This window comes from Podarcis melisellensis (genome assembly GCF_964234715.1).
Source record: "Podarcis melisellensis genome assembly, chromosome: 5".
NCBI lineage: Eukaryota > Metazoa > Chordata > Lepidosauria > Squamata > Lacertidae > Podarcis > Podarcis melisellensis.
This window is the reverse complement of record NC_138537.1, coordinates 18,696,737-18,719,980: the sequence shown is the minus strand read 5'-3', so window position 1 is coordinate 18,719,980 and position 23,244 is coordinate 18,696,737. Positions and strand designations below refer to the sequence as shown.

General features: G+C 42.8%; 1 long non-coding RNA gene across 2 annotated transcripts; it reads left to right on the top strand.

Annotated features, from left to right (window-relative positions):
* The first annotated feature begins 17,835 nt into the window (after nucleotides 1-17,835).
* Nucleotides 17,836-22,133, top strand: LOC309369979. 2 transcript variants are annotated; one of them, XR_014168300.1, is made up of 3 exons: nucleotides 17,836-17,869; nucleotides 20,471-20,549; nucleotides 21,793-22,133. It is a non-coding gene; the product is annotated as an uncharacterized lncRNA (long non-coding RNA). The 2 variants fall into 2 exon arrangements; XR_014168301.1 differs by having other exon boundaries at nucleotides 17,836-17,932.
* The last annotated feature ends 1,111 nt before the right edge of the window (nucleotides 22,134-23,244 follow it).

The window sequence follows — 23,244 nt, the reverse complement described above, 5'->3', positions numbered from 1 at the left end:
GTTGAATGAAAGGCAACCCCTGCTGAGAATATCCTTGCAATGTGAAGCTTAGTGGTAGGTTCTTAAAGGACCCCTGTTGATATCTAATTACAGGAAGACCACAACCGATAATGAAAATCTAATGAATTGCCAACACTTTATTATCTATTAAAACACCTTTTTTCTGACAGCAATCAAGATATGGAGGTAAAATGTCAGGGTGTCTTTGAGTGACATTTGCTAATATCATCAAGGCAGCATCTTCTGAAGAAGAATTGTATAATTGCATGCCATGAGTTTAATGGAAGTGATTTAGACCTGTGCTATTACTTCCCTTATTTAAATGTTGGATCTAAGAATATGTTGTTTGGGTGGCATTCCATTTGCAGTATCAATGTGCCTTCTGGAAATTGTGTCTCCATGTTGTGAGCCAATCATGTTGGGTGGGGGCACAGTGTCTATTTCACATGCCTTCCTTTCAATGACCTTTTCAGTATTCTCTCATTTAATTGGCTGGAGTTGCCTTCACATGTGCCATTTTAATAAGGCTATTCTAATCAGAGAAATTGAGAGGGCAGCTCTCAGTCAAGTAATGAATACTGAAAAGGTCAAAGTTGTGAAGGATCTTAAAGGTTGGTAGAAACCTCCCTCCAGCTTGACTCAGAATAGGTGTGGTTTTTCTGAGCTTTCTCTTTTCTAAAAAAAGAAATGGAAGGAAAGTCCCAGTCTGGGGGTAAGGGGTGGGGAGACCAGTTCAAGGTAGGAATGAGAGAGGATTCAGTTTGCTGAGGGTCTTTTTTTTAATGTCCACATGAAAATCCATACCATTTTGTGTCCTGTTCTTCTACTATATATATTTCTGTAGGCAATTTCCCCTAATATTGGTATCTGAAGAAGTGTGCATGCACACGAAAGCTCATACCAAGAACTAACTTAGTTGGTCTTTAAGGTGCTACTGGAAAGAATTTTTTTTGTTTTGACTATGGCAGACCAACACGGCTATCTATCTGCAACTGGAACTATGGAAGGCACCACATTGAGCCGCATGAAATGGAAGTCCATCGTATCTGAAGAAGTGTGCATGCACACGAAAGCTCATACCAAGAACTAACTTAGTTGGTCTTTAAGGTGCTACTGGAAAGAATCCCCCCCCCCTAATATAGAACACCTTTGCAAGTTATTTTCATGAAAATAGTGTTTTTCTGCACACTTTCCCTCAGTATATGCATTGTGCACATTACGTGGCTGCAGAAGACCCTTGCAAAATTCAGACATGTGCAGATTTTGAAGAATAGCTATGTTTTAGTTCCCATTTTGTTTTTGAAAGTGTGAATTAGGTTGGTTCACCTTTAAATGCAAACTGAACAAAATTTCTTCTTCACGCCTACTCAGGATAGGGTGCGCATGCTCAGAATTATTACTTCCTTCATTAGTTATAGAAGGTTTTTTTGGGGGGGGAGGTAGGAGGTTCTATTGAAAGAAGATGCTCTGAACATGAAATTAAGGTTTGGGGAACACTAAGGCAGGTAGCCTGTGTCTCTAGGATCTGGAGTTCCTTCAGAGATGCTGGCTACCTCCACCCCCAGCACATGCTACACAAGGTAAGGTGGGGGGAAGGCTATTTACAAAGGGAAGGGAGTCTCATCTGGGACTTACCATCATTACTTTGAAGTATTCTGCAAAACCCAGATGATTTACTGAGCTTTATGCAAATGTGTTCACCCATATTTGAAAAAGAAAAATACTGGCTAAAGAATCTGTGCTTGAAACAATGTGTTTTTAAATCAGCTTTCCTCAACCTAATAACATCTAGAAGTTTTGAACTACAGCTCTCATAATTACTGGCCATTAGGCTGTTGGAGGTGGGACATGGGTGGCGCTGTGGGTTAAACCACAGAGCCTAGGACTTGCCGATCAGAAGGTCGGTGGTTTGAATCCCCGCGACGGGGTGAGCTCCCGTTGCTTGGTCCCTGTTCCTGCCAACCTAGCAGTTCAAAAGCATGTCAAAGTGCAAGTAGATAAATAGGTACCACTCTGGCAGGAAGGTAAATGGCGTTTCCGTGCGCTGCTCTGGTTCGCCAGAAGCAGCTTAGTCCTGCTGGCCACATGACCTAGAAGCTGTATGCCGGCTCCCTTGGCCAATAAAGTGAGATGAGCGCCGCAACCCCAGAGTCAGTCACGACTGGACCTAATGGTCAGGGGTCCCTTTACCTTAACCTAGGCTGTTGGAAGTTGTAGTCCTAAAGCCTGTGGGGTGCACCAGTTAGGGGAAGGCTGGTATAAATCCTTCCTCTCTGATGAATCTCTGAAATGGGGAAATGCTGCATAGAAATGAAACACACAAGTACTTATCATGACACATTTTAACTATCATATACACCAGAAGTGAAAGTAGAACGAGAAAACTAACTGCTATCTCTCCTGCAGGAGGTTGGTGGTATCTATAGGTCCCTTTCTAAAGACTGGGGTGTGTACTTCCTATCAACATTCAATCTTGTTGAAAATGTGTTCAGGTTAGGGCAACCATATGTAGAGGACAGCGACGGGGTGAGCTCCCGTTGCTCTGTCCCAGCTCCTGCCAACCTAGCAGTTCAAAAGCATGCTAGTAGTTCAATGAGCACCACTGCAATGGGAAGGTAAACGGCATTTCTGTGTGTTCTGATTTCCGACACAGTGTTCTGTTGCTCCAGAAGCGATTTAGTCCTGCTGGCCACATGACCCGGAAAGCTGTTTGTAGACGAACGCCAGCTCCCTCAACCTTAAAGTGAGATGAGTGCCACAACCACATAGTTGCCTTTGACTGGACTTAACCATCCGGGGTCCTCTACCTTTTACCTTACTTATGTAGAGGAGCAAAGGGCTCCTGTATATTTGTCATTTCATAGAATCATAGAATCATAGAGTTGGAAGAGACCACAAGGGCCATCGAGTCAAACCCCCTGCCAAGCAGGAAACACCATCAGAGCACTCCTGACATATGGTTGTCAAGCCTCTGCTTAAAGACCTCCAAAGAAGGAGACTCCACCACACTCCTTGGCAGCAAATTCCACTGTCAAACAGCTCTTACTGTCAGAAAGTTCTTCCTAATGTTTAGGTGGAATCTTCTTTCTTGTAGTTTGGATCCATTGCTCCATGTCCGCTTCTCTGGAGCAGCAGAAAACAACCTTTCTCCCTCCTCTATGTGACATCCTTTTATATATTTGAACATGGCTATCATATCACCACTTAACCTCCTCTTCTCCAGGCATTTGAGTAAACGCTTGAATTTCCAGGTTTCTATATCACGAATGACATTTCTTCAAAGCGAACATAGGAAATGGTGGTTTTACTGAATCAGAATATTCATCTACCTATCAGTTAGCATTGGCTGCACCAGAGACAGGGTACCTGTGGTCCTCCAGAAGTTGTTAAACTCCAACACCCATCATTCCTAGCCAGCATGACCAGTTGTCAGGGGTGATAGGTCTTGCAGCATCTGGATTTCAGACAGGAGTCTTCTCCAGCCCTCTTAGCAATGCTAGGGAAAGATCCTGAGACATTCTGCATATAAAATCTGTGGTGTACCAATGATCCATGCCCATCCCCCAAGGCACTCTGTCCTTCCTCAATATCGGACACATTATGAAATGTTTGATTCCTGCACGGGCTTCAGTTGCAAATACCCCATACCTAACAAGAGCATATGCCACTATTTCATTTGCTGTGGTTAATTTCTAACCAGTGCACATCAATGTAAAGTAGAATAAAAGACCTATCAAATAAATTCGGAACCATGTGTTGTGGTTTTATTCCACAGGCTTTTAATTTAATTTAATTTTGCTTTATTTTGTTTTACTTCACCTTATTTTATCTTTCCTGTGTCCGAGTTAGCAATTAACCACAGCAAATGAAATCTTTTCCTCCACCTCTCTTAAAACCTGCTCTGTTTTATGCTTAAAGATAAAATTAACACCACTTCTGCTGTTAATCAGGACTGGAGATGCCAATTCGGGCTATCAACAATATTTCCTTTTAACAACTAAATACTTCCCCGAGTTCACACATAATAAACACAAGTCAAACTATCCCCTGAAGGGAGCACATTTGTCCAACAGAGGAGAAAGAAGTGAAATAATTCTGTTTTCAGTGACCTAGCGTGTTGCTAATCTCAGCTCCTCCAATTTACATCACAGTGTGCCACAGCCATTGTAATTAAGCTTCCCGACATTATATGACTGCTTCTTGTCAGCGAGTGCAAAACTGCCTCCTCCAGAAAGCAAATCATTAAAACACAACACAGTTTCAGTTTTTGTAAGCAAGAAGGTTTCTGGTCAACAGTCAGCCTTGGTTTCAAATGACCAGTGACAACAGGAAGCTTCTGAGTTGTTTGCATCTGTCAAAGGAAGGCTGGTGGAGAAAACAGCGGCTGCTTTTCATTAAGAGAAAGTAAAAGGGCATGAAGAACTAACAGCAGGGATTCCAGCAGCAGCAGAATCTTAAAAAGACTGGTAGTTTTTTCGTTTTGTTTTTTTTTAAAAAAGGATATTATTTTAAGGTGGCTTAAGAAGACAGTCTCCTCTTGCCCTGTTATTGCTAGAGAGCTCTCTAGCAAGAGCTTCCTGGTTTTTTGTGGTCATTAAGAAGACAGTTCTAAATGAGTGCCCTGAACACTTTCTCTCCGATTTTGAGCTGGAAAATTGAACCAGCGTGTGCTCGCAGGTAGACAACAGCTTTATGGCAACGGCAAATAGTTGCATGATTACTGAAGTAGAGCTGACGATGGAAAATGAAAGCAGCAAGGAGCCTGTTGTACGCTTGCAAGTGCGGAGCTAATAAATGTTTCAAATGAGAAGCCTCTGATTTATTACAGATAGTCTATCTGTTCTGCTGTGATCAAATCTCTTTATGCTTAATCTTTTCAATTCTGAGATGCATCTTGTAAATGAATGCCTCCACAAATTATGTTGGCTTTCATAAAACTGTACATGATTGAACATAGATAATACAAGAAGCATCACTGGAAGCCACTATACCAGTGACCCTCTGCCATGTGATAGTTTGACCTATTTAACCCTGTCTTCTTTATATAACCACATACATCCCCTCAACCCAAGATTGAACCAATCAGTCACTCTTCACAAACTGAAAGCAATGTATACTGCTCTTCAATTTCAATTGGGCACATGTTTCTTGTGTTTCCCAACTCTCCTCTGCCGAAACCAAAGGAAGATGTTTTCTTCATAGTCTCATTAGGACAGATGTCATGTTCTTAAATTATGCTAGCATCCCAGTGGGAGCCAAATGATAACTTTTGTAGAATTCCTAGGCCCCACAGGAACCCCAGCTTTCAACATCCTTGTGGCAATGTAAACCTGATTATCATGAAGTGGGTTTTGTGTCAGGAGTAACATCTAAGAACCTGGATCTGCATTGAAATTGTATGCATCATTTATTTTGATCCACTATGGTAGCCTTACACTACCTGGTGCTCTCCATATGCATTGGACTACAACACCCATCAGCTGCAACTAGCATGGCTAATTTTGGGGATTTTAACAGAGTTGCAGTCCAAAACCTCTGGGGAGCACCGAGTTGGTGACTGCTGCATTCTTCAAATAACTGTCAAAATTGTTTTATCAGCGTGATTATGTTAGGAGACCAGTGGCGTAGCGTGGGGGTGCAGGGAGGGCCGGGCGCACCGGGCGCAACATCTGGGGGTTAGGGTTAGGGGGCGCAAATCCACGGGTTAGGGGGTGCAAATTACTTGCCTTGCCCCGGGTGCTGACAACCCACGCTACGCCACTGTAGGAGACTCAATTGGTTCTTCCCAATCAAGGGAAGTAAGGGTACCGCTCTATTCTGCCTTGGTCGGACCACACCTGTATTGTGTCCAGTTCTGGGCATCACAATCTAAGAAGGGCAATGACAAACTTGACCGTGTGCTGAGGAGGGCAACCAAGATGATTAAGGGTCTGTAAACCAAGTTGCGAGAGGAACAGTTGAAGTTGGGTGTGTTTAGCCTGGAAAAGAGGAGATTGAGAGGATATCTTCAGATATCTAAGGGGGTGTCACATGGAGGATGGAGCAAGATTGTTTTCTCCTGGTCTGGAGGGTAGGACCCCAACCAATAGATTCACGTTGCAAGAAAAGAGATTCCAACTCAACATCAGGAAGAACTTTCTGATGGTAAGAGCTGTTTGAATGGAGTCACTCAGGAGGTTGTGGAATCTCCCTCATTTGGGATTTTTAAGCAGAGATTGGATGGTCATCTGTCTTAGATACTTTAGTTGAGTTTCCTGCACTGCAGAGAGTTGGACTAGATGACCCTTGAGATCCCTTCCAACTCTAGCAACATACGATTCTATGGTTCTTCTTTGTTAGCTGATGCTAAGAGGTTTCTTAAATTATAACTTAAAAAGTAAACCATAAGAAAGGTGATAATCTTGACTGAGTCTGCATACACACAATACCTTTATAGCACATTTGAAGCACATTCTTGCCCTCAAAGAATTATGGGCACTATAATTTACCCCTCACAGAACTGGAATTCCCAGCAACCCTTAACAAACTAAGGTGCCCAGAATTCTCTGAGGGGGGAAATGTGCTTTGAATGTGCTTTACAGATATTGTATATACACAGCCATAATCCAGACAGATTATTATTTATGAGCATTTCTTTTCCTCTCATTGTTTTTCGGCTGACGATGCCTGTGTTCTGTCTAAAATTAAATTGTCTGTAGAACTAGGACTTATGTCCTTTTCTCTTTGTATAGCTATGTCCGTCCTTACTGCTATTTTTGGCTTCGGACTTTTCGGCCTCCTCCTTGTAAGCAATAGTGTTTACCTGCATACTTCATGCATCTTTGCTTTTGTTTATCAGGAAAATGACTTGCATATATTTGGTTCCTTTCTGGTGGGTTATGCAATGAGCATGTAAGAGACCAGGACAGATAAAATCTGATATTTGCAGCTGGGAGAACAACTGACTTAAATAGTTTATTATCATTAACCATCAAAAATAGAGATTCCACCTCTTTTCTGGGCAATTTGTTACAATGTCCAAACCCTATAGCCTTTAGGAACTTTTCATTGGAATCATAGAATCTTAGAGTTGGAAGGTACCCAAGGGTCATCTAGTCCAACCCTGCAATAATAACAATAGTAATAGTAATAGTAATAATAATAATAATAATAATAATAATAATAATTTATATCCCACCCTCCCCAGCCAAAGCCGGTCTCAGAGCAGCTAACAACAGTAAAAATAGCACAATTTACATAAAATCACAATCAATTAATTAAAATACATTCTAAAATCAATTCATAATCAAATTAATGGCAACCATTGGGCTAGAGTTCTGTGAGGATTACAGAAGGAGAGAGGGGGTCAGGCTGTGCCTGGCAGAACAGCTCCGTCTTGCAGGCCCCTGCGGAAAGATGTCAAGTCCAGCAGGGCCCTAGTCTCTTGTGACAGAGCGTTCCACCAGATCGGGGCCACGGCCGAAAAAACCCTGGCTCTGGTTGAGGCCAGCCTAACCTCCCTGTGGCGTGGGATCTCCAAGATGTTTTTATTTGAAGACTGTAAGGTCCTCTGTGGGACATACCAGGAGACTTGGTCCCGTAGGTACAAGGGTCCTAGGTCGTATAGGGCTTTAAAGGTAAAAACCAGCACCTTAAACCTGATCCTGTACTCCACCAGGAGCCAGTGCAGCTAGTATAGCACCGGGGGAATGTGATCCCATGGCAAGGACCCCGTAAGGAGTCTCGCCACGGCATTCTGCACCTGCTGGAATTTCTGGGTCAGTCTCAAGGGCAGTCCCACGTAGGGTGAGTTACAATAATCAAGCTTGGAGGTGACTGTCATGTGGATCACAGTGGCTAGGTCAGGGTGATCTCAACTAAAATATCCATTACAAATGACCATCCAACCTCTACTTTAAAACTTCCAAGGAAGGAGAGTTCACTACCTCTCGAGGGAGCCTATTACACTGCCGAACAGCTCTTACTGTCAAAAATCACAGAATCATATAATTTACTTATTTATCCTCTTTATTCTCTGAAACATGCAAGTACCTCATTTGAATGCCCACACCCTATCTTATAGGTTACCAATTGCAGGCATAGATGACTTCACTAACACCAACAGCCCTCCCTTTTAAACCATTATCCAGTGTGGAAGTAGGAATCTTACTATTGGTTTGGGGGATATTTTATCCACCCGCATGAGATTTCCATTGTGTGGTAGGTTATTTTCAGCCATAATCAACAGAACTTTCTGAAGTCAAGCGTTAGGGTTTTAAAGTACTTTTAGCATAAAAATGATATGAAAAGTATTGTATCTTTTCCTTTTTTTAAAAAAGCACCTTTCTATCAACTAAAATTAACAGTTTTGTGGAAGTGTTTTATTTTTATTATTTTTTGACTCTATTAAGAAAATGGTCCTTGGTTAAAGAAATGTGGTTTTTGACAAACACCAGCAGGTTGGTATCCCACACACTTCTTGACCTTTCTCGGACCATTTGTCTATGAAAAAACAATGGGGTGTTTACCATCTCTGCCATTATTAAAGGGAGTAAAAGACACCTCAATGGCAAAATTCAATGCATTCTGGGATCACTTTATGCCTCAGATAGTTTGATGCTTCTAGAAGGCAAATAATAAGTTGTAACTGGATGAAATTTGGGGACATTGTACAGGTGATGATTTGGGACAATGTCCTGGAAAGACTACCCTGCAGTTTTACTTTTGCATGAACTGCACAAGGAATAGTATGCCAGGGAAAGCTTGGCCCCCACAAATGGGATGGAGGTAAAACACTTAGCCTTCCTTTTCAAGGAATTCTCTCAGAAAGCTCCAAACTGGACTTAGCAAAAACTCTGGTGCCGATGTATCCGATGTAAGAGTGACCACATGGTCTATGTCACTTTGTGGTTGGAGTTGCATCTGAGGGGAATGTTGGCCTTCAACATCCTCTTAAAAAAAAGCCAACCCAGTCTATTTGTCTACTGCTATATAAACCCCCTGTAATATTTCTGCTGTCTCCCGCAGTTTTGAAAATATTGACATTTTTTTTATACACTCTAGAAATAAAAGCAAAAGAACAGAAAAAAAGTAACCAGTGAGTTGGGGATAGATTTTGCAGTGGCAGAATCCATTGGTAAATTTTCCTGCATGAGGATTATTGAAACAAATGAGAGCTGGAGTAGAACACAGTAGCAAAGCTCTCATTAACTCCAATGAAACTTGCACAGGAAAACTTGCCAGTGGGTCCCTATCCAGGTGATTTGGCACCCATTTTCTGCCTATAGTTCTGCTTCATATTCTCGTTGGTTTTGGCAAGCTGAGCATCTCACAGTGCTGTTCACCTGACTATGGGAGTTCCTGCCAGGAGGGCAATGAAGATGGGAAGGACCATGTTTAAGTGGTAGATCATCTGTTTTGCACATAGAATGTCACAGGTCTAATCCCCAGCATCTCTGGGTACGTCCTTTGCCTGAAACCATGGAGAACCACTTTCACTCCGGGCTCATCCACACCTCTGCTGCTTCCCCACTAGGAAAACCCATGGTTTAGTGTGGAATTGTGAGGTTGGATCCAAGAAACCATTGGTGGATGAGGGGATTTGAATGGTTCTAAGCCAAATTCAACACCATATGCACCAGGGGGAGGCAACGTCCTGCATGTGAAGTTGGGAGAAGCCAGGGACAAATCTGAATGTGGTGGACACATGGCTCAATGGTCAGTGGCTGATCATCCACCATTGTCTTGGTGCCACCACTAAAGAGGTTGGTTTGACACACTTTCCTCTCCGTGGCAGCAGGAGGAGAAGGAGCCCACCAATGGAGGTACACTGTACTGTGCTCTGCTCTTCAGCTCTGTGCTTTTGGGGCATGGGGTCCCTGGACCCTACCCCAAAAATATAAGGGGGAAAGGGCTCGGCTCTTCAGAGGTTGAAGGCTGGCAGAGTGGGTTAGGAGGAAATAATGGGGGCACATTTGGGATCTAGTCTCCATTGCAACCCAGAACTACCACCTGCATGAAGCTATCTAACCCCTTGGATGGCTTTAAAAGAGGATTGGTTAAATTCATGGGGGATAATGCTCTCAATGGGTACCAGCTATGAAGACTATGCTCTGCTTCCATGGCTGGAGGCAGTAATGCTTCTGAAGACCAGTTGCTGGAAATCACAAGAAGTGAGTGTGCTCAGCACCTTCTTGCAGGTTCCCCACAGGGCACTTGCTGACTCTCTGTGAGAACAGGGAGCTGGACTAGATAGACCGTGGCCCTGTTGAAGCAGGTGCTTCTCATGTCATTTTCAAAAGAGGGATATTATTACTTAGAGGCAGAATAAAGTATGTGCACCACATATGGCCAGACCTCTTGTAGTAAAGGGGGGAGTTGTTTTTTTTTAATAAATAAATAAATCATGCAGAAAATCCCCAGTGGAACAACAGAAGTGCCTTCAGTGCAAAGCCTGTTACAAATAAATAAATGTAAAATCAAAAAGCAATAAGACCTAACAAGAAGCATTTTATAAACCCGTAAAACATCCCTTGTGCAATTAACCTCATAACACACTCGAAGCATGAATAAATGATCCCATAAAGTAAGACTTGCATGGCTTATTTGTGTAATTAATTAATAAAACATTTTTTTAAAAAGGGGGGAATTTTAATGGGTGGTGTTGCTATGTGGTTTCCCCTATGGTTAAAAAAAAAGTTGCATAAATTCTTAGCGGTCGACAGCAGGTTTCACTTAGCTGTTCCTTTCCATTTGTCATAGGTTGCCAGTCATCTGAGGAAGTTGCCTTAGGGAAAAGCCATAACTCAGTAATAAGAGTGCTGACACTGTGTACAGATAATCCCAGATTCCATCTTCAACACCTGTTAAAAGAATGATAGGTATCAAGTTTTAGTACAGGAATAACCAATGTTTTTACTGAACTACAATTCCCACCACCAGCAGCCAGCATAGCCAAGGGACAGAGGTGCTGGGGGTTGTAGTTCATCAACATCTGGAGAGCCCCACATTGGCTATCCTGCCTTAGACTGCAGGTCCCAAAGAGCCACCAGGAACTAGAGGTGAGAGGACTGGACTTGATGGATCAATAGTATACCTCAGTACAAGGCAACATAATATAGTGGTACCTCGATGCTGAAATGACTTTCCCCTTGAGGTATGCCTGGGACCAACATGTAATAATAAATTAGAAATGCACCAAAGTGGCAAATAGGAATTAAACGGAGCTATAGAATGGGATCTGTTGGGGGTGATGTGTCTCCTAATAGCATTATAGGAATTAAACAACTGAAGAACTAAACAAACAAAATGCCAGCCCAGTGATTTGAGTGCATGCATAAGAGTTGCTCTGAGTCATGTTTTCTGGGAGAGCAATCCCACAGCAAGATCCACCAAGATGGGTTGGGTTAAGACACTGTGGATCTCCAGCTCATCTGAAAGGTTCCTTCTGCTCCAGTGTAACTTGCTGTTCTTGGCCCTGCCAGAGATATGCTGGAACATTTCGCCTGTCCTGGCTCAGCTGGGAAACAGCCTTCTAAGCTGAGTCTGAGATGTGTCAAGCCCTGAAAAGGGGTTTTTCTGTTGGTGTGGCAGTGGAGGCAAGAAATGGGGGACTTAGGCTGGATCCTAAGTCCATTCAGCTCAGCCACATGACCCGGCAACCTGGCATAAGCAGTAAGGTAAAGGTAATAGAGCCCCTGATCATTAGGTCTAGTCGTGGCTGACTCTGGGGTTGCAGCGCTCATTCGCTTTATTGGCCGAGGGAGCCGGCGTACAGCTTCCAGGTCATGTGGCCAGCATGACTAAGCAGCTTCTGGCAAACCAGAGCAGCACACAGAAACGCCATTTACCTTCCCGCCGGAGCGGTACCTATTTATCTACTTGCACTTTGACGTGCTTTCGAACTGCTAGGTTGGCAGGAGCAGGGACCGAGCAATGGGAGCTCACCCCGTCGCGGGGATTCAAACCGCCGACCTTCTGATCGGCAAGTCCTAGGCTCTGTGGTTTAACCCACAGTGCCACCCACGTCCCTGGCATAAGCAGTAGTCCTGCTCTAAAATGGAGACAGTCTGATGTACTTTGCCCCAACTTAACTTCAGCTTCTTACATTGCATCTGTATCTGAGTTCAAGCAAAGTTCTTGGTTCATAAGAAAGAGCAAAACTCCAGCATCCACAGCTGGGCAACATCTTTATTAAAAGGCAATCCAAATTGTCACAAAATGGGGGAAAGTGTCATAGGACAAATGGAAACGAAAAGAACTTCTGCAACTAAGCCGCTAGACTCATGCCTCCTGGAAATTCATCTCAAGCGTGTTTCCTCGCTTGTTACCTCAGTTTACCTGAAATCACAGTGTTTTGCTTCTGCTCATCTAACAACTCCCTGTGCTTTGGTTAAGTGATTTCAGTAGTGCTGAGGTTACTCGCACATGCCTCGAAGCAAACTGCAAAATATGCTGACTTGGTAGAATCCAGAGAACAAAATGAATGTCAGCTCCTCCAGGTCAAAGTAATATGTGAAGCTCAGACACCACCTTTAAAAGTTCTTGATATTTAAGCACACTCTTGAATGAGTCTTTCTTTCAAGGATGCTTTGTACTTGGTGGGTCTGTGCAAAGTAGACGTGCCGTTGCTATGGAATCCCATAATTCAGGAGACTTTTCTAATGCACAAATAGTTGAGTGGCTTTATGGGATGTCAGTGATTGGTGAATTGGCTAATTTTAGTTTCTTGTTATTTTTAATCTTCAGTTCATCAGTGCATGATAAAAAACACACCCCGAAAAACAAAATTAATACACATTTTGTGCACATTTCTCTGAAACTGTGATTTTTGAATACATATTTTTGCAAGCTACATTCAATAATGTAATGACTTTTTGTACATTGTTTTCGTGTTGAAAGCTCAGATATAATTTGGAAACAAACAGTAAGGGAAACGTCATGCAAATGGAATAAGTTGCCATGTGAATGCAACCCAAGTGGAGTCAAAACCCAATACAATTTAAAGTTAAAAATGCCAACCTGGCTGCCCAAGTGTAGAATCATAGAATTGTAGAATTGGGAGGAACCCCAAGGACCATCTAGTCCAACCTTCTGCAATGCAATAATCTCAACTAAAGCATCCATGACAGATGGCCATCCAACCTCTGCTTAAAAACCTCCAAGGAAGGAGAGTCCACAATCTTCCTGGTGTTTAGTAAGAATCGCATTTCTTGTAACTTTAAGTCACTGGTTTGGGTTCTAACTTCAAGAGCAGGAGAAAACAAGCTTGCTCCATCTTCCCTGTGGCCGCCTTTTATATATTTGAAGGTGGCTATCCTATAGTCTCCTCTTAGTCTCCTTAGTAACCTCTTTTCCAGGCTAAACATGCCCAGCTTCTTCAACCGTTCCTCATAAGTCTTGATTTTCAGACCTTTTGATCATCTTGGCTGGCCTTCTTTGCACACATTCCAGTTTGTCAATACCCTTCTAAAATTGTGGTTCCCAGAATGGGACACAGTATTCCCAGGTCTGGTTTGACCAAAGCAGGTGATCAGGTTGACTCCTGAATGTCTCATGTAATGTTTAAATTCATTACTGAATGGAAGCTCTACCATTTTTCACAGGCTCTGATCCACCTGATGTCACAAGTCATGTGGTGGTGGACAGAGGGTCAGGGTCACCCACCTTTTAAATGTGGCCCATGGAGCAGGTGGCCAGTTTTTGATTCGGCCCATCCCTGACCTAACTAAGCAGTGCAGTCAAATATCTAAGTGAATGCAATCTGTACTGCAGCCTAGCATAAAACACAAAATGCTTAAGCTAAACACTGACAGCTCCATGAAACAAGTCTAGTATATTAATTTTTGCAAATGCAACTGGACTGTGTACACCCAATGTCATCCAGAACACAACATGGAAGACGTACTTTCAGAATAGGCTTGGGGACTTGAAATGGCTTCCCCCCCATAGACAAATAAAATAAAGAAGTTATATTTTTGTGTGCAGAAGGGGTGCAGACTCCATCTCTTATTTTAAATTCTCTTCTCCACAGGAGTTTCAGGGAATCATGAAGCATTAAGATGAAAGGATTTGCAAACAGAAAGATCATCTGTTATTTAAAATGAGCCCATTTTACAATGTTCCCATTCACCAGATATCGTTTCCAGTTGACAACTAATCACATACATCATTTTCATTAATTTATACAGCAGATTAGTTATAATCTATAGATTTGCAGGGAAGCACATTTATGGAGCCTGACTCTGATTGAACATTCCTTTGATTGATGATTTAATACCACTTTCCCTTCAGAAATTAAGCAAATAAATTGGCTATAAATTTTATATGAAAGTGAAATGAAGCTGTAATGGAAGCGATAATGCACAAACATACGTGTCGGATCCTAGTTGTTTTGCATAACATTCAGCCCTGAGGAAGAATTCAGGAGAACTTGAAATCTTTGCACACTACACACTATTTTAGGTGAGCTTCATGAGGCTTTTGGAGTATCAGGTGACTCGATCAACTGGTCAGCAGACCCACACATGCCTTATGTGATGTTAGATGTGAAGAAGGATTGATTGTTAAACCACTCTGAAAATTGCAGCTGTGGGAAAAGAATAAAGTAAAGGACCCCTGACCATTAGGTCCAATCATAACTGACTCTGAGGATGCGGCACTCATCTCACTTTATTGGCTGAGGGAGCCGGCGTACAGCTTCTGGGTCATGTGGCCAGCATGTCTAAGCTGCTTCTGGTGAACCAGAGCAGTGCACAGAAACGCCATTTACCTTCCCGCTGGAGCGGTACCTATTTATCTACTTGCACTTTGATGTGCTTTCAAATTGCTAGGTTGGCAGGAACAGGGACAGAGCAACAGGAGCTCACCCTGTTGTGGGGATTTGAACCGCCGACCTTCTGATTGGCAAGTCCTAGGCTCTGTGGTTTAACCCACAGCGCCACCCGCATCCCTATGAGAAAAGAATAGGGGTCTCCTAATAGCTCTCAGCTCCCTTAACAAACTACACCTCCCAGAATTCTTTGGGGGATGTTTAACATGGTATCAGAGGATTTTAAATGTATAGTGTGAATGTGGCCCAGGCGTGGAGCACACATACTCACAACCCACAGGCCAGGGGTCAACCTTGAAAGGCTATTTGATGCACTATAGCCCAATGAGCAATCCCCTGGGAAACCATCAGTTAGGGTGAAATGGCTGAGAAAAGAATTTAGTTTTGGGAACCATCTGCCAGCACCTGGGAATGTGATTTAGAAAAAAAGGCGCTGCTGGTAATTGCACTGCAAACCTTTAGCAGGGATTGACAACCTGCTGCTGTCAGTAATAGGAGTTGCTGTCCTTAGTATGAAAAGTTGCCACTGTCAGGCACTGAGTATATTCAATGTTGCTAAGGGAAGCAAAGTTTTGGCGTATGGAGACTAAAAACGGCTGTTTGGAGAAGCAGCAAAGCATGGATGTTCCAACTTCCTCGGTTATTAGAGAATATGTGGCATTGCATTCTACATTAAAGATGCTTTCACATTAAAAAAGTGCATTTTGGGATATTGTTAATTTGTGCCGGAACGATTTTTAAATAATCAAATGGATAGTTTAGTCAATTGATCTTTTGCATTCAAACACAGATCGCATCCCACGGACTGGCTGGGTGCAGAGGAATGGTGTGAGGAACCAGCTGGGAAACCCACAAGGGAAGAAGGCTCAGAGTTAGGGGATTGTTGGTGGGACAATGAGGGAGAAGAATGGAAGGAAGAGGTGGTAGAAGCTGAAAAGGCAGAGATGAGTCTGGCTGCTGAAAAGGTATGGGTTGTCATGAAGTAGTGATCCAGTGAGCAAATATCGCTTGGTGGGGACCCTCAGGCAGGTTGTAACAATTAGTCCCCAAAGTGGGAGCATGTGATGGAGCTGGCTGGTTGCCAGCATTCCCCAGACCTTATAAATCTTCGAGTTAACCTGCCAGGGGAGGGAGAGAACATGCTATGTTTGATGTTTAATGTTCTGTAGCTGGTGCCAGAGGAGAAGCCTGGTAACCTGCCTGGTGCCTGCATGTGATTGATCAGTAGTTATGAGGGAGGACTTGGGAAAGTGACCCCCTCCTTGACACGGGTGTCTCTCCTTCATGCTGTGACAAGCTCTCCTCCCCCTTAGTCTCCTAGAACCAGGAGAGGCATGAGGAGGTTAGCTTCACACATGCACAGCCTCCGATTGCTTGGGGGAAACCCTGGAAGGGACTCAGGCAGCTGTGGGAACCTTCAATCTCAGCAACTGCTTCATGGGGGCAAGACCTGCCAGAGATGAGTTGCTGTGCTAATAAAGAGTTAACATGTGCAGTGTGATTTACTGCTGGCTTGCTTCTTTCATAGGAACATAGTAAACTAATTTATATGAAGTTAGACCACTGGCCCCCCATGTCTTGTTGGAGGCCAAAGAATGGGAAGGGCCATAACTCAGTGGTAGAGCATCTTTACGTGCAGAAGGTCCCGGGTTCAATAACTGGTGTCTACAGTTAGAGCTGGGAGGCTATTTGAAAAACTGGAGAGCTGCTGCCAGTCCTTATAGATGATACTGAGGAAAATGGACCAATAGTCTTGCTTGGTGCAAATCATCTTCCTGTGATCATTTTTTTTAGTAAATGACAGATGCCAAAAAGAGTTGTAGTTTGTAGTTTGTGTGTGTGTTTTCTCCCCTACCAGTTAATATAATTTTCCCTTGCAGTTTAACAAACAACTTTCTCCATACTGCTCTCAACACATCCACACAGGAAGTGTTTGCATGGGTAATTGTACAAAATAATTATTTGCGCGCTCTCTCTCTCTTTCTCTCTCTCAGAAAAAAACCCGGCCTCTGCAATGTAAGCAAATAGAAATAGCAATCCTAAAACAGCAAATATTGTTTCTTTCCACTCTTTTTTTGCATTGCCTCATCAGCTTAAGCATTTTATGAGACTCTTCCTTTTATCAAAGACACATTTAAATCAAGGAAATGATTTTTTAATACTAGGGCAGAAATTAATTTCATGCTTCCCCTAGCAAATGCCTACTATCAAGAACTGAGTAAACAAACATTTGCACATCTGCTACTGTTAAATGAAAGCAGAATAAAATAAATTGTAATGGGAGCTTGATCTTAATTTCTGTACTGCTATTCTAATGTGCGACTGCATATGCCTTGCCCAGAGTTTGTGGAAACTATAATGAAACTTTGGCGACCTTTTGGCAGTGGAATCACATTCAGTGTGACCTTTCAGGAGTCGGTTATTTCTTGGTTCAGGAAGAGAGCTGCACATGTTCCAGAGGCAATCCTCCTTGCTGCATCAAGAACCGCATGCAAAATGGGCTACTGCATATACAAAGTCGCAATTAGCTCACAGCAAAGCTGTCTGTGCCAATCTGATCAGTAGTGCTGGCTATTTGTATGAACAAATAGTCAGGCAGCCCACTGCAGCACACCCACCAGGGGCCATCTTATTTATTGTTTATTTCTTATTTAAATTCATGAACCTCGGACGCTTGGAATAGCTGAAAGCAATATACAATTAAATGCATGGGGCAAATTTGAGATCTGCACCCATTCATTTGCACAACTGCATAGAATTAGAGAACCATGAAGTTGGAGGGTATTTTGTAGGTCAGATAAAAGAAAGTGTTTATTCACACAGTTCATTGTTTAACTATGGAACTCATTCCCACAGGAGGCAGGGATGGCCACCGTGGCGTTTGCCCGTTCTTTTGAAAATGTCTGTATAGGGGGAGAGAAAGAGTTAATAGGTAGACCAATAGAAAAGCCAGAGGCGGAGCCTACCTGTCTATAAAAGGGCTTAGACCGAGGTTTAGTTAGTTGGCTGGTTGGTTGGTTGGGAAGAAGCAGTTGGCAGACAGATGGAAATAGAGAGACAGTTAGTGCAGTTGTGTGAGGGGAGGTAGAAGAGTTAGAGACAGAATAAAATAAAACTAAGAGGGTAAAGGGTAACAGTGTTTTGAAAGCATTTAAAGTTTATTTGTGTTTGCAACAAACTCCTTAAGAACCTGACTGAGACTAAGTGATTTAATAATAATAATAATAATAATAATAATAATAATAATAATAATAATAATAAATTTTATTTATATCCTGCCCTCCCCAGCCGAAGCCGGGCTCAGGGCGGCTAACAACACCAAAATAGTGTAACATTATAAAACCATTATAAAAATTAATTAAAATCAAGATTGATGGCAACCATAAAGTTTTGTAAAGGTTGCCAAAGGAGGGAGTCAGGCTGCGCCCTAACCAAAGGCCTGGCAGAACAGCTCTGTCTTGCAGGCCCTACGGAAAGATGTCAAGTCCTGCAGGGCCCTTGTCTCTTGTGACAGAGCATTCCACCAGGTTGGAGCCGCAGCTGAAAAAGCCCTGGCTCTAGTTGAGGCCAGCCTAACCTCTCTGTGGCCTGGGACCTTCAAGGTGTTTTTGTTTGAAGACCGTAAGTTCCTCTGTGGGGCATACCAGGAGAGGCGGTCCCGTAGGTACGAGGGTCCTAGGCCGTATAGGGCTTTGAAGGTTAAAACCAGCACCTTAAACCTGATCCTGTACTCCACCGGGAGCCAGTGCAGCTGGTATAGCACCGGATGAATGTGATCTCGCAGCGAAGACCCCGTAAGGAGTCTCGCTGCGGCATTCTGCCACCCGCTGGAGTTTTTGGGTCAGTCTCAAGGGCAGCCCCACGTAGAGCGAGTTACAATAATCCAGTCTGGAGGGGACCGTCGCGTGGATCACAGTAGCTAGGTCAGGGCGAGAGAGGTAAGGAGCCAACTGCTTAGCTTGGCGGAGATGAAAAAATGCCGCCTTTGTAATAGCTGCAATCTGTGCCTCCATGGAGAGGGAAGTATCGAAGATTACACCCAAACTCTTAACGGACGGTGCTGGCACTAATTGCACCCCCGCAAGAGATGGGAGTTGCCCCCTCAGTCCCATATCATCCCGTCCCAGCCAGAGGACCTCTGTCTTCGAAGGATTTAACTTCAACCGGCTCCCACGTAATCATCCAGCCACAGCTTCCAAGCATCTGATCAGTGTGTCTGGGGCCGAGTCAGGATGGCCATCCATCAACAGATAGAGTTGGGTGTCATCAGCATACTGATGGCAGCCCAGCCCAAAACTCCGAACAAGCTGGGCGAGGGGGCGCATAAAGATTTACTGGGGACGACCTGGTTGGTGGCTGCAGATTAGTGGTGTACGGGTCAATAGTCTGTGAGATGACCAGGGGCTCCGTAAGAACACAGTGCATTGTTTAACTATGGAACTCACTGTCACAGGAGACAGGGATGGCTTTAAAAGAGGATTGGATAAATTCATGGAATGGTTCCTAGCCCAGATGGCCATGCTCTGTCAGTACCGCCAGAAGCAGCAATACTTCTGAATAACTCTTGCTGGAAACCACAGCAGGGGAGAAGGATCTTGCGCTTGGGTTCTGCCGGATGATTTACCACAAGCATCTGGTTGGTGACTGTGAGAACAGGATGCATGTCTCTTCTTGTGCTTTCTGTTCTTATGTCATCCTCCCCAACTCTCCTCAATCCAGGAACTCCAGAACTAGATCATGCCTGACAGCTGAATTTCCAGTGGCTGACTAAGGAGACATTACTATCTCTTTTGTAATGGTTCCAGCAAGTAGTTAAAAATATAGAAGCAAGAAGAAGCAGTGAAGAGACAGGCCCAAAGGTTTTTGCTTCATGTTTCTTGCTTCGGCCTAGGGGCTCTTATTTATTCTGCCTCAGGACCTAATGTTAGACAGAGTGAAGTGCCCACCTCAGGTGACTGAGTTTGGGTGTCATGAAAGGGCAGCAAATTGTTAGTTGTATCGATGAATGCTTTGGGGATTTTCTGACTCGATTGCCAAAAAACTTGACCAGCCTTGGGTACTATGCACCTTGACTAAGGTGTGTGCATGTGTGCAGGGGCATAAGAACTGAAGAAGAGTCTACTCGATCAGACCAAAAGATAATCTAGTCCAGCATCTTGTTCTTACAGTGGTCAGCTAGATGCCCATGGGAAGCCCAAAATCAGGACCTGAGGGAAACACATATGATCTCCAGCATTCAGATTCATATAGCCTTATCCTCCATGAATTAGTCTAATCTTCTTTTAAAGCCACCCAAGATGGCGGCCCTCACTACTTCTTGTTGAGGGTGAATGCCATAGTTTAACTAGGTGCTATATGAAGAAATACTTTCTTTTGTTTGCCCTGAATATCCCAGCACCTGGCTTCATTGAGTTCCCAGGGTTCTAGTGTCATGAGACTGGAGAGCAGAGGCAATTTCAGGCTTCCTCAACTTCAGCCCTCCAGATGTTTTGAGACTACAGTTCCCATCATCCCTGACCACTGGTCCTGCTAGCTAGGAATTGTGGGAGTTGTAGGCCAAAAACATTTGGAGGGCCGAGGTTGAGGAAGCCTGCTCTATTTTCTAATGTGATGGGCCTAAGTAGGTAGTGCTAATGTACTGACATTTAATTGTTTCCTTAGTCCATGTCAAGAAGGCCATCTCAAGAAGATTCACTTCAGGCAATACCATGAGGGGAAATAAATGAAGGCAGAAACTAAGGTTGGAATGCTGTAGCAAGCTTTTTTGTGTTTTTTTTAAGTGTTGTTTTGCTTTGTTCCCGGAACTGTACATCCAAAAGCAGAACAATTTGCAAAATATTCCACATTTACTAGTTTTTACCTTTGTCATTATATGGGATACTAAAATGACAAACATAAAAAGTAGTAAATGTGGAATATTTTGTGGGAAAGCCTCATTTTTATTTTGCAGCTAAAATTAATTCAGCAAAAAAACCCCTTTTTTAAAAAAAATTCCAATGTAATTAGATCAGTACTGATTTTTTTAAAACTCCTTGCAATAGCAATTGATTTGTCAGTATTAAGATGCCTTTCAAATTTCTGGTTGCTTCAGTTTCAGTCACTATTGCAGTTAAACTGCTCCACTGTTCTGAAATTAGAACCATTTAAATGATAAAATTTTATAAGGACAACATCTTCATTTGCCATTTTTTATTGTCTCTAAATAGTGATCTGGTCCCGTCATTTTATGCTATAGGCAGGTGGCCGCATATACAATACAACCCAATAAAATATTTTAATGCTGTTTAGTTATTTAATTAAGGATAATTTCCATTGAGTCTATTTATACCAAAGCTATTAATATGAATTTTTAATTGCATTTATTTGTGTGTGGTAGTTTCTCCAGTATCTGCATTTTTAGGCACACTATACCTGAATATGTTCATTTTTGCACACATTACGTGCCTGAAAAACAGTAATGCAAAATTCAGAGAACTGTGAATTTTGAAGAATGGCTGTGTTGTTGTTTGCATAGTGTTTCAGAAAGTCCAAATTAGGTATATTTGCCTTTCAGTGTGAAATGAATCAAATATATTCCCCATCCTTACCAAAGCTGGCATTTAACCTGTTGTATGGAACTTTAAAGAGAAACAGCAAAAGGAAGGAACATGGGCTGCACAAATATTTCAAATTAAACAAGTTTTAAATGTAATAGGGGGGAAAGTGTTGGACACAAATCTCCTGAATTGAAATGACTAACTTCCTGGATGGGTGAAACAGAGCATGGCATAAATCTTAAATAAAATATGAAGACTCAAGAGGAATTTGTCTCTAGAGGATTAGTTGCATGCTCTATTTCCTCTCAATAAACATGCTTCAGGGTGATGGGCAATCACCTTTTTTTTGAGTCAGTGAAGGTGTGCTATCTCTGTGATGCAGATATAGTCAATCATCATAAACCTGTTGAACTAGGTACTTCAAATGTAGTGTCTATTGTTTTGCAGGTAATTCAATCAGGATGTTGAAAGAGTGATTTCCATTCATTGCACCAACGGTCTGAAAGACGGATGGTTTAATTAATCCAACTACATTCCTATAAATAAACAATACAGGGCAGTTAACAGGCTACTTTGCTCATAGTATTATAGATTTTTTTGTTAGTATTCTTGAAGAGTACCATTTCGTACTAGATCAATTCAACCAAAGGCTGACAATATATGATTCCACCATGCCACTTTCAAGAAATGACAAGAACAACCATTACAACAAGAAAAGAGAAAACATGCAAATGTACATACTATCTACTGTTTCTAACCTAATTTTAAATTAAACATCCAACTTCTTTTTCCCCCACAATGACCATTGGTGATATGAGTTTTCCTTCTTCTTAGGGTGTTTTACTAGTTGAGAAAAACTCTATGCCCCAGGGGTAGCCTATCATGTTTCGCTGCCTGAAGCAAAATGGGGAGATGTTGCCCCCCACTTCCCTGTTGAAGCCTTGCTTATTGCCATTTGGTACAATAGTGGCAAACGGGAAGATGTTCTGAGGCAGATTCCATGGGGACAAAATAGTGGTAAAATTGCCCACCCTGTGCAGGAGTCACGTATAATTCCCCAAGCACTGCAAGATGAATATGGCATAGGAACAAACCTCAAATTTAACTGAATGCACTTCTCCGTTCCTTTGCAATTCCTCAGAGCAGTAAATTGTGTACTGAAGCTTGTTGTTTGGATCCACTCTATGAATATGGTTCCAAAAAGCAGCTGCTAAGGTTTAGTTGCCTTCTGCACCAATGGTTTTGTCATTTGAGGATTGAAATGGGTTCTCCCTCCCCCCCCCTTTTCTTGGCATTCAAATCTACAGCGCTCCATGCTTAACTCAAGGCCTTTGAGCATATATAGCAAAACGAGCAGAACTGAATCCAGAATTAAAGCAGGGCAAAACAAAATCAATATTGATTTTTGTTTAAACAAAACAAAACTTTAATTTTCTAAGAAACGTTCACCCGGAGCGTTGCCAGAGCCCGAGTGAGTTAATCCATATTTCCAGATTGCAAAGGATGACATAGCAGACATCTCTGCCTGCGCACCCCCTTTCCAAAGAGTAATTACTTTTGCAATCACCAGGTGGGTGATGGGAACCAAACAGACATGTTGGAAAGGCCCCGTGTGCTATCGATTTTAGGGCCATTGTAGTACTGTTGAAGTGCATTGATGATCAGTTATCAGAAGATCATCTACTGAGGTTCTCTTCTATAACAGGAACGAGAGAGAGAGAGAGAGAGAGAGAGAGAGAGAGAGAGAGAGAGAGAGAGAGAGAGCCTTCTCCATAGCCAATTGGACTGGTGAGGCAGAAGTCAGGGAGACCAACAGTAGGTAGAGGCAGATACCCCTCCAGATTGATTGTAAGGAAGAACTTGCAATGTAGAGTATTCCTGTTCAGGAGACTCCATACT